Genomic DNA, 10,322 nt, shown 5'->3' on the forward strand with positions numbered 1-10,322 from the left:
ATATTTCCCATGCCTCTCCAGATCCACTCCCTACCACTTACCTCCTCTGTGCCCTGGATGGCTGGCCTGTATGGACTGCATCCTTGTTTCCAACTTCTGGCCACATTACACCAGTGGGAGGTATGGACAGATCAAAAGGAGAAGATTTTCTTTCTCTTGGCTCTTCCCCCTGCTGGGTGGCCATTCATTGTTTCTCCCTTTACTGAGGGTCACAGTTCCCATAGTTACAATTTCTGTTGAGTTTTGAGTATAAAACTCTCTCCCCTTGATCCTCAAGGCTGAATGGTAATCTTCCTACTGTTACTAGCCCCAATGTGCTACATGCCATTCCTGGTGGGTTTCCCTAAATCCTGCCCACACTTTTGTAAATGGTGCTTTCATTACACACTCCTCAATTATCCAGTTTGAGGTTGTCATCTGTTTCCTGCCAGGACCAGAATCTATTCAGAATATTTTCCTAATTAACACAAAGAAACATCTCCATTCATTTAACCACGCACCTGTGGAGCTGTGCTAGTCATAGGGACCTCTGTTTCTAATTCCTATGAAAGTGCTGTATTAGCAAGGGGGCTCTATAGGACCTAAAACTCAGGCAGCCTTAATTCATTCAGAAAGTGGATGACAGACTGGTTTGAATTGGAAGGTAAAAGAGAAGAAAGTCGTTATATGAGTCTGCTTGGGCTACTACAACAAAGTACCACAGACCGGATAGCTTATAAACAACAGACATTTGTTTCTCACGTCCCAAAGACTCAAAGTCCAAGATCAAGGCTCCAGCATGGCTGCATTCTGGTAAGGGCTGCCTTCTTGGTTCATAGCCAGCACCTTCTCACTGTGTCTTCACATTATGGAAGGGGCTCAGGATCCCTGTGAGGTCTCATTTCAAAGAGTACTAATTTCATTCATGAGGCCTCCACCCTCATGACCTAAGCAGATCCCAAAGGGCCCAACTTCTAATACCATCACCTTAGAGGTTAGGATTTCAATATGTGAATTTTGGGGGGACACAAACATCTAGAGCGCAGCAGTTGGAAAGAGGAAGATGCTCAGAGTCAACAGACCCTGGGGAAAAGTGCTGTGAATTTGCCAGTGTCAGTTGTCAACATCCATCCATCAAACCTTCCTTGGGAATTGAGAGTTGACCTTGGGAATTGTTTGGGTAGGAATATAATGGCAGATGCCAATCTCCACTCTATCAAGATAGACTTCTCCCCTTCTTTAAGCCTCTCCCTTTCCTACCCAATTGCCCCCCATTCCCCACCCTGGCCAAATAAAACTACTTCTAATTTTTTTTTATAATTTAACCTTGGAATCAGGTACAAGAGAATATCTTCCTTAAACTCTCTGGTTTAACAAGATATTGTGAAAGTATTGATCTCTACTCCTAAATGCTATAGAGGTAGAGAAATTATTTTTTAAAGCATATTTTTAAATGCATGCGATATGTATAAATTTAGACCCAGTTATTTGTTTATTCATTCATTTATTTATTCATTTATTAATTCATCAAAAACCTATCGAATGCCATTTGAGACTAGATCCCTATATCTGTTCTCAAGTAGCCCCTCACCTATTCCTCAAGGAATAGGGATGAGACATGCAAAGGCTAAAGAAAGATGGGCTAATACAAAGCCAGAATAAATAAAGGACAGATGGAAGAGAGGTCAGGTGGGGCCTGCAGCTGATCCTTCCCCTAACTGCAGCCAGGCTGAGTATCCATAGCTAAGACAACTGTGGACAGGCTCATATTCTCACTCCATGTTTACGTTCACTTTGTCCTTACACCAATGGCTCTGCATGCATGGAGTGGGCTGTGCTAGCAGCCTATGTGTTACCAGATACCTGACCCAGCTGCATTTATGAAAGCTTTAGATCTTGCAAACATGAAGAAAAGGTCAAAGGATCTAAGGAGCCTGTGAGCTTGCTTCCAGTCCTTCCTATACTCGGTAACAAGGAGACAACTCATCTCACCACCAAGACTGAGAAAAGGGAATCCATTAGTTCATATTCTTCCTCTACCTTTCTAGGCTTTGCTGTGTGGTGCTATGCTAAAGGCAATGTTAAAGAGGCTCTGGCATCTCAAATTCATTGCTTGAATATCTAGAATCCTTATTCCAGGAAGTTATACAGCTTCCAAGCAGCATCTGTGAAATTAAACTAAAAAAATATATATTGCACTTTTATGTTCTGGGGAAATCCCAAGTATCAAGGCTCTTCCTCCCCAAAGCGAAAAATTGACAGAAGGTCAAATCTTGCTAAGGTTTGCCTGCCTTCCCCAGGGGTTTCTAATTTCCTGAAAACCAAGAGTGAGCAAAGGGCCTTACTCAGCCTTAGAGAGTTTTATCCTCTAACTTAAATTTACTTATGTTTTTTCTATATCCACTATTGATATTTGTACTGAAATGGTGGGATCTCCCCCAACATCTTCCTCTGCCTTCTCTGTTGACCATGATTGAATGACAGAGAAAGGGGGGGAAGGGAGAGAGAGAGAGAGAGAGAGAGAATTAGTCTAGAACTTGGATTAAGATCCACTCTCCAAAATTTTCCATTTTTTTCTTTTTATTTACCTTCTTTCCTTCCATTTTTTTCCTTTTGTTCCTTTCTCCCCTTTTATTTATTAATTTATCCAATTATTCATTTATTACATTGTATCTGGGTTTCAAGCTTAAGCTAGCTAGCACCCCTTTCCCATTAGGATTTAAATTTCAGTCTGGAAATGCCTGGATGATTTGTGGGGTGGGCCTACCAGGTATCTATATATGCGAGGGATAGGGGCCTCCTAACAAAGAATCCACAGGAAGAGAATTGGAGGATACATACTAGGTTCAATTGCAGCAGCCCAGTTTTAGAGTGGAGTTTGGGATAATCCTGGCAAGATTTTGGAAACAGCATAGTGCCTGTCACTCAGATGTCTTCTGGCCTAGCACCCAGGGACTTTTGCCTGAGTCTTAAGGTGAGGGTGTTGGAATAAAAAGGCAAGTAAAAACTAAAATAGCTCTTCATTTAAACATACCTAGGTTACAGAAAGCAGAAGGCAGCAGCAGCAACAGCCTGGAGCCAGGCAGATGTTAGTGTTCTTGACCCTGGGCAGAGAGAGCTTTGGCATGAACAATGGTAACACCAGCATGGAGGTGATGCCTCAAAAAGCCACTTTTGGTATTAGCAGCAATGGACACCTCAGCCAAGTAAGTTCAAGCAGGTGAGGAAGAAAGTGGCAAGTGCCATGTGTAACAGCAGGGTCATGGGGCTCAGTATCTGTAGAATAATTATGGAAGATTTCCAGACTTTGGAAGATAAACTCGATGTGAGGATGGATGGTTGAAACATCCACAGAATATATTTGAGTAAATCCAGAAAACACTGATTCATGTCCCTTATTAATTAATTTATATCATGTTTCACTGCAAGCAGCTGAGTTTGGGGAATATGGATTGTTACACATTCCTTAGTTCCCAGAAGGATTTGCAGAAGTTTTACATGAAAGCCTCAGATATCAAAGGGCTAATCTTTTAAAAGGAAGATAAAGAACCATTGTCAAGAATGAAGACTGGAAAGAGGGGAAGAGAAGACATGTTGCACTAGAAAGCCTGGTCAAGCAAATGTTCGTGGTGGACTTGAAACCCCTATCTCTTTTAGGCTTAATTCCTGAGAATGGAAACTCTATACCTAATCAAGATCAGAAAAAAAATGAAATGTAGTTATTCAGGCAGAGATGTCATATTTTCAAACATGTGTTACTGTGCCCAAACAGGAAGTTTCTACACTTTTTCATGTTTCTACACTTTTTCATCTCCTCCAAGGTCCACACTGAAATTATAACCGAATTATAAAATAATCAACGTGGAGAATCACATACTTTTTCATGTTTAGAACACTACCTGGAGGCATTGAATTTAGTTGGAGTAGATTTTTAGAAAATTCTGATTATTACTTCTTTGCCCCAATGCTATAAACAGCCCTAAAACTGAGCAACTGAGTGCCAGGCTGGGGGGGTCATACAAATGGCTGGGGGAGTTGCGAGGACCCCATATTTGTCACCAGTGCTTTACCTCCCATCTTCTTTCATCCTCACAAAGATGCATGAAGCTGGGAAGGCAGGTATAATTATCTCCACTGTGCAGGTAAAGAAACCATAAGGTAGAGAAGGCTATGACCTGTTCAAGGTCACACTTAGGTTCAGTGTTGGTGTTTGAACATAGGTCTCCAATTCTACATCCTAGCTGCATAAGCCCTTTCCTGGCCATAGTTCTGGAATAGTAACTCACCTGGATTTTTTTATAACCACTCCAGAAGATTTTGATGCTCATCCAGTTTTTGAAAATTTACCCCCCTAAACCATCTGTCTCAACCAGAAGGCTCAATGGGTGAATCATCTCAGGTTAAATAGGGGCAATAATATAGGAATATAATTGCTAAATGTGATAGGAGGATAAGAAGACATGGTCCCTGAATGAGTTGTGTACAGCATGCTGGCAAATTGAGGCAGGTGTCAAAGAAATAGCAGGGCTTTTTTTTACTTAATCCCTTTAGACTGTTTATATGCCTGAAACAAAATCATTTCAGCAGACAGTACCAAGGGAAGACTGGACTTAATGGATCCCACATTGTCCCCATTGACAAGTGCAGTTGGAATTTAAATGTCCAGAGTAGGCAGAGCAGACAGGGCTCTCACCTATCTGAGAGGGACACAGACACAAATATACCTTGTGCTCCTCTTAGCAGGAAAGGCCAAGGAGGATGTCAACTGACCTTTAATCCCCTTTTGCCCTTTAGAAATTCAAAATTACTGTAATTAAACATCCCCAGGATTTTCTAAGGTTCCCAGTATATTACAGAAAGTTGGACCTAGAAAGTTCCCAAGCAGAGGGTGATTAGGGGAACAGAAAACAAGAGAGCACTGTAGGCGAGACGGTAACAAAGCTTTGAGGGAAGAAATGAGCTCATGCCTTTAAAACAGCAAAGAGAGCCCCGCTAGGCAAAAGAGAAGAAACAACATTTATTAGGCACCTAATATGCGCTTAACTCTGTGCTTTCACATATACCTGGTCTCATTTCATTCTCAAATAGCTCTATAGGTAAATATTTTGGTTCTATTTTATAGGTAAGGAAACTGAGGCTTAGAAAGGGCAGGTTATTTATCCAACATGACCCATTCAGCAAAAAAGAAACCAAGACTTGAAATCCAGGTCTCCGAGGACACAAAGTCCGTGCCTATCTCACTGCATACATATGCACGTATGCCTATGTGTAGTCTAGCAAATGCAGCATCTAGTAAGTTCCAGGCTCTGTCCTAAGTTCTTAGCAAAAATTAACTTATTTAATACTTGCAATGACCCTAGGAAATAAATGACCTATTATTTCCAGTCCACAGATGAGATAATTGAAGGAAGGAGAGAATATGTAGCTCGCCAAGATTCCATATCTGGTGGCAGAGCTGGCTGCCTGGCTAAGAACCCATTCTTTCATTGTTACTCTATAGAGCCACTATGTGAATGGAAGCACATTTATTGAGTGCATACTTTATATTAGGCACTGTTAGTACTGTTTGAGTGCTTTAAATTTATTAACTTGTTCAGTTCACGTGGTCAGGGAATCTAGCTATTGAAGGCCTCTGAGATCATGTAGCATGGTTGCTAAATTATAAGTGTGGGCTTTGAAGTCAGTTCCTGTCATTTACTAGTTAAATGATCTTGGTTAAATCATATAACTTTCCTCATCTGTAAAGTGAGGGACATAATTGTTTCTACTTTGTAGATTTGTAGTAAAGATTAATTATTATCTATAAAGTGTTTGTTTTCTTTCTTTCTTTCTTTTTATTTTTAAAGACAAGCAAGGCACTTTGCTACAGTCATGAGGGTGTCCTAGTGAGATCCTGTATCTGGTTTCCAAGGATCAGAGTCCACACGGCACTGTGGCCTTGACTTAAATCTCCCACACAGTCACTACCAGCTCTAGGACAAGCTGCTTGTGAGTGCTGTCCTTTGACAGGTTATGCCTCAACTGGGCACTGGCTGTCCATTGCTATTTTAAACTGAAGAGATAGGTTGGCTCTAATCCAAGAAATAAGCTGAAAGGGGAAAACTAGGAGTAACTAGGAGGCTGCAGGGTGCCAAAGGAAACTTGTCCACCGAGGACCAAAGAGCTTATCCTTGGTAAGTAGCTCAGACTCTGTCATCCTTGAAACTAAGACTTGGCTGACTGGCAATTAATCAATATTTGAAAGCTTTTTGACATGGCAAAAAATAATAAATTACTCTGTGGTACCAAGATGACTGCTCAGCTTCGAGGCCAAGGATGGTGCTTGAAGAGTCCTTCCCAATGATCAGGAGCCAGAAAGCCCAAGGGGAGCAAGGCCAATATGCAGCGGTCTGATTTACCAAGGCTGTAACAAGCCTGGGTGCTCACTCCTCCACCCTCTCTCCAGCCTGGCCCACCTATTCCATTTTGGAAAGCTTGAGGCCCTGGGTATTCACCCAGTAGGGTCAGAACGTGTGTGTGGGCCAGAGCTGTTCCATGCAAGCTGGGTTCTTGCCCCCAGGAGGAATGGCTGCTTAGCTCTGAATAAAAATGAGATGAAACAGCTTAGTTTATCATGATCGTCTTCATCTTCAGTGGTCCTCTTTGCCTCCCCTGTGCCTTCTACATGCTTGATGAGATTTGCACACATCATCTCCTTTGCTAATTGGCATTATTCTCCCTATTTTACAGATGAAGAAACTGTGGCCCAAAGACATTAAGTAAATTGCCCAAGATGGCACAGCAAGGAAACAGGTCTGGAAAGGTGGCCAGAGAGATGGGGAGGGCCAAAACACATAAGAGCTTTACCGTTGAATCTTTATCATAGAGCAAAGGAGTGCCATTGAAAGCTTTTAAGCACAGGCAGGGTGAAATCAGAATTTTGTTTTGAAGAGGACACTGGCTGCTGAGTGGAGAATAAATTAAATGAAGGGAGATGAGTTTTGAGTAATGCAGTGATCCAAGTGAGACAAGATGGTAAACTCAGGTGGTGGTGATGGAATGAAGTGAATGGATTCCGGAGGTTTTTGAAAGTTAAGGGCCTGCTTGCATTTCAGGGGGCTCTGGAAAATAAGTGCATCTCCTTTTCATCAAGTTTTCCAGAAAAGAAATATTTAAATGCCACACAGTCAAGAAAAAGAAAGAAATCTCAGATCCTGTGCTGACCAAAGAATAAATCTTGAAGCTCCCCAAGAATTATTAGAAAAAAACTTGGTGCTTTATTTGCAGACTTTTCAGAAATGTAGTCAAGGCAATGAGCAACTGAGAAATATTGCACAACTTGAAGCTCTTGGAAAGAAATTAAGCTGGAAGATAGGAGAGCCCCAACCGCTTCCAGACCCCTTCCCTGTCCAGCATTCTTAGTGCAGAGCATCGGAGTCCTTGGCCACAGAAGCCACACGTCTCAGGAAAGACAATGCCAACTCCTCTCCCAGTTCGAAGGTCAGTGCTTTTAATCTGTTCTATTCCCAGCATTTTACCATAATCCATGTCAAAGTAAATGGAACTGGCAGTAATAGATTTATGAGGAAAGAGACAGAAAGCTAATTGGAGGGTCCAGAGAATGAACCTGACAACCAACTGGTGTCAGGCATTGAAATGAAGTGTGTAAACAGAGACCTTCTTGAAAAGCAGAGAAAGATGCAGAGTAACTAAGCCAAGTAAGCCCTGATTATGTAGAGATTTCCACTGAGGAACCACAGATGGAGAAGTGGGTGTGATCCCAGGCATTTCGTGGCTGAAGACTGAGAGTTAGAAAACAGTGACTCTCCTAAATTTTCAGAGATAAATCAGACTCCAGGACAGGGAGCGGGGTGGGACTTTGTTGCTCTCTTTGGTTGAATGATAGAATTAATGAATTAATGAATTAATGAATGAGGCCACTAAATCTCCACTGGAAACCTGGTTCAGCCACTTGTACTCCTGCCTCAGGAACATGCTCCTTCAGTCTGGAATTCTGCTCCCAAAGGTCTTCATGTGGCTGAATTTCTGAATTAACCTACCAGGAACTCTCCACTACATCACTTTATTTCATTTTCCCTGAAGCACTTACCATTTTTTGAAATTTTTTTTCTAATTTGCTTGTTTACTCATCTATCATTTGTCTTATGTCCTGAAGAGCAGAGACTTTGTTTTTGCAAAGCAAGTTCCCAGGCAGGCACTCAGTGTTGTTGAATGAAGGTCATAAGTTGATAAATAGGGAAACTGAAGCTTTGTAAATATGTTGCAAAAATCACTAGTTGGAAAATGGGAAATTCAGGCAAATAATTCATTTAATGTTCATGGTATAAAACAACTAGTTAGACCAATTTTTTAAAAATTTTGTCACTTAATTATCTTAGAATGTCTCAGGGACTGAAGCATGTTCATATTTATAAAACAAACGTAAAGTACAATATATTAATGTCAATAAAGTAACGTGCATATAAGTTCTCTGACAAAATAAGCTGTATTAGAGCACTTTTCAGTAATATTGCCAAAAGTAGCTCTAATATAAATGTTAAGTGTGAAATAAGGCAACTAAAATTTCGTTACTTCGTTTTTAGAAAGATAAATTTCCGCTTCTTCCAGGTTTTTCTAAGTTTCCAATCACTCGAAGTTGCAGCAGCAGCCTAAATAATTTAAATAGAGCATTTTTTTGAGAGCACAATCATTGCAAGATGTCAGAGTTACAGTTGCAATTCAGACCTAGCCTCCTAGAAAAGAAAACCACGCAGGAGGAGAGTTCTAATTAGTCCTGCCCAGGGAATAAACCAAACCACCACTGCATAGAAATAAGAATAGCTGCAGGATATCCCAGTCCTTTTCCCCTCTCCCTTCAAGAGCTAGTGTTCACACTCCCGAGGTGAAGACACCCTAGAGATTTCAAGCTATAAGTTATCAGAGCCAATGTGAGCTTGGCCTCCTGTAAAGCATCCTCAGCAGAGGTGTATTACACACTGTTTAGTCAAGATGCTGAGGAAACTGACAAGTGGATGCTTTGTGTTGGTCAGGTTGTGGTTCAGCCAAGAACAATCCATCAGGAGTGTAACCATGCAAATCTTCACTTCTTTAAAATGACTTTTCTCTTCTCTTTCTCCTTGATTCAGACTGACTTTGGGCTCACTTGCTTAATCATTAAGGCCTTAGGTCAGCATCAAATGGTCTTAGGAACAAAGCCTCAGGTCTGTTGACCACAAAAACATTTTTTATCAAACTAAAGATAACATCTTGCAGCTCCCACAAAGGCAATAACCCTATCAGCATCCCTTGAAACCAGGAAGAATGATGTATGACTGACATCAGGACCTGATGCAATGATCAGCTGCCTTCTACCCTAGCTCTGACTCATCAGTAGAGCCCACGACCCCAACTCCCTATTGTGTCTTCCCCTATAAAACTCATCCCCTAGAGGCCATCGGGGAGCCAGGTCTTTGGGCGCTAGCTCACGTATGTCTCTGAGGTTGGCACCATTTTCTATATAAACCTCTGCTTTCTTTGCTGCAAACTCCAGTCTATGTCTCTTTTGGGTTTGACATGTGCAGCCAAAATGAACCCCTTGAGTTCTGTAACAGGAGGAGCCTGGAAAAAGTGAATAGGTAAGTAACCTCCCACCCTTCAACTTTTGCAACTGTGTACAGGCTTCTGAGCTATTGTTAATGAAACACACCTGGTTAAGAGTTTCTAAATGGAATTTCAATCTGCTAATCTGTTTTCTAAATTTCTTATTAGCAATTTGCTCTTACCTGGAGGCTAGTCAGGATAAAACTGAAAAACAGAGACATGGTCTTGTGGCTTGTGGCTCTCTCAACATTTCATTGCTTCTCTTTCCTCCTGCCACCCTTTGGACTGGAAGAAAGAGGAAGGAGAGAGGAAGTGAGTTTGCATCTTGCTGCCTGGTGGTAAGCAAAAGAAAGAAGCTTCTTGAAAATGGCAAAAGGTCTAGAAAACCCTGAAATCTTTGAAGGACAGAGTACCTTTCTTGGTCTTCATGCCACATCGAAGCAGAAGGTATTTGATGAGCCAATCTACTTTTGGGTGCCTATTCCAAGTTTATCCACTTCATTGGATATGTCCCCAAAGTGGAGCAGTGATTATCAAAGCTATCTGTTCCTCCACTAACCCTAGGGTCTTGGCCTTCCTACTTACCTATGGGACACCACTTCACCTTCTCTCTGCTTAGGGCCCCTGCCTTGACTGGTGAATCTGTGGGGATTCAGAATAAGCCACTCCAAAATATGCCTCAGCGATATGCAGAATACTTTGAGCTACAAGCAATTTTAGGGTCAGGCTTAAGAGAAAATTCTGTCCCTCCCTTTAACCACCCA

Source organism: Pteropus alecto, unplaced genomic scaffold (genome assembly GCF_000325575.1).
Source record: "Pteropus alecto unplaced genomic scaffold, ASM32557v1 scaffold109, whole genome shotgun sequence".
Lineage (NCBI taxonomy): Eukaryota > Metazoa > Chordata > Mammalia > Chiroptera > Pteropodidae > Pteropus > Pteropus alecto.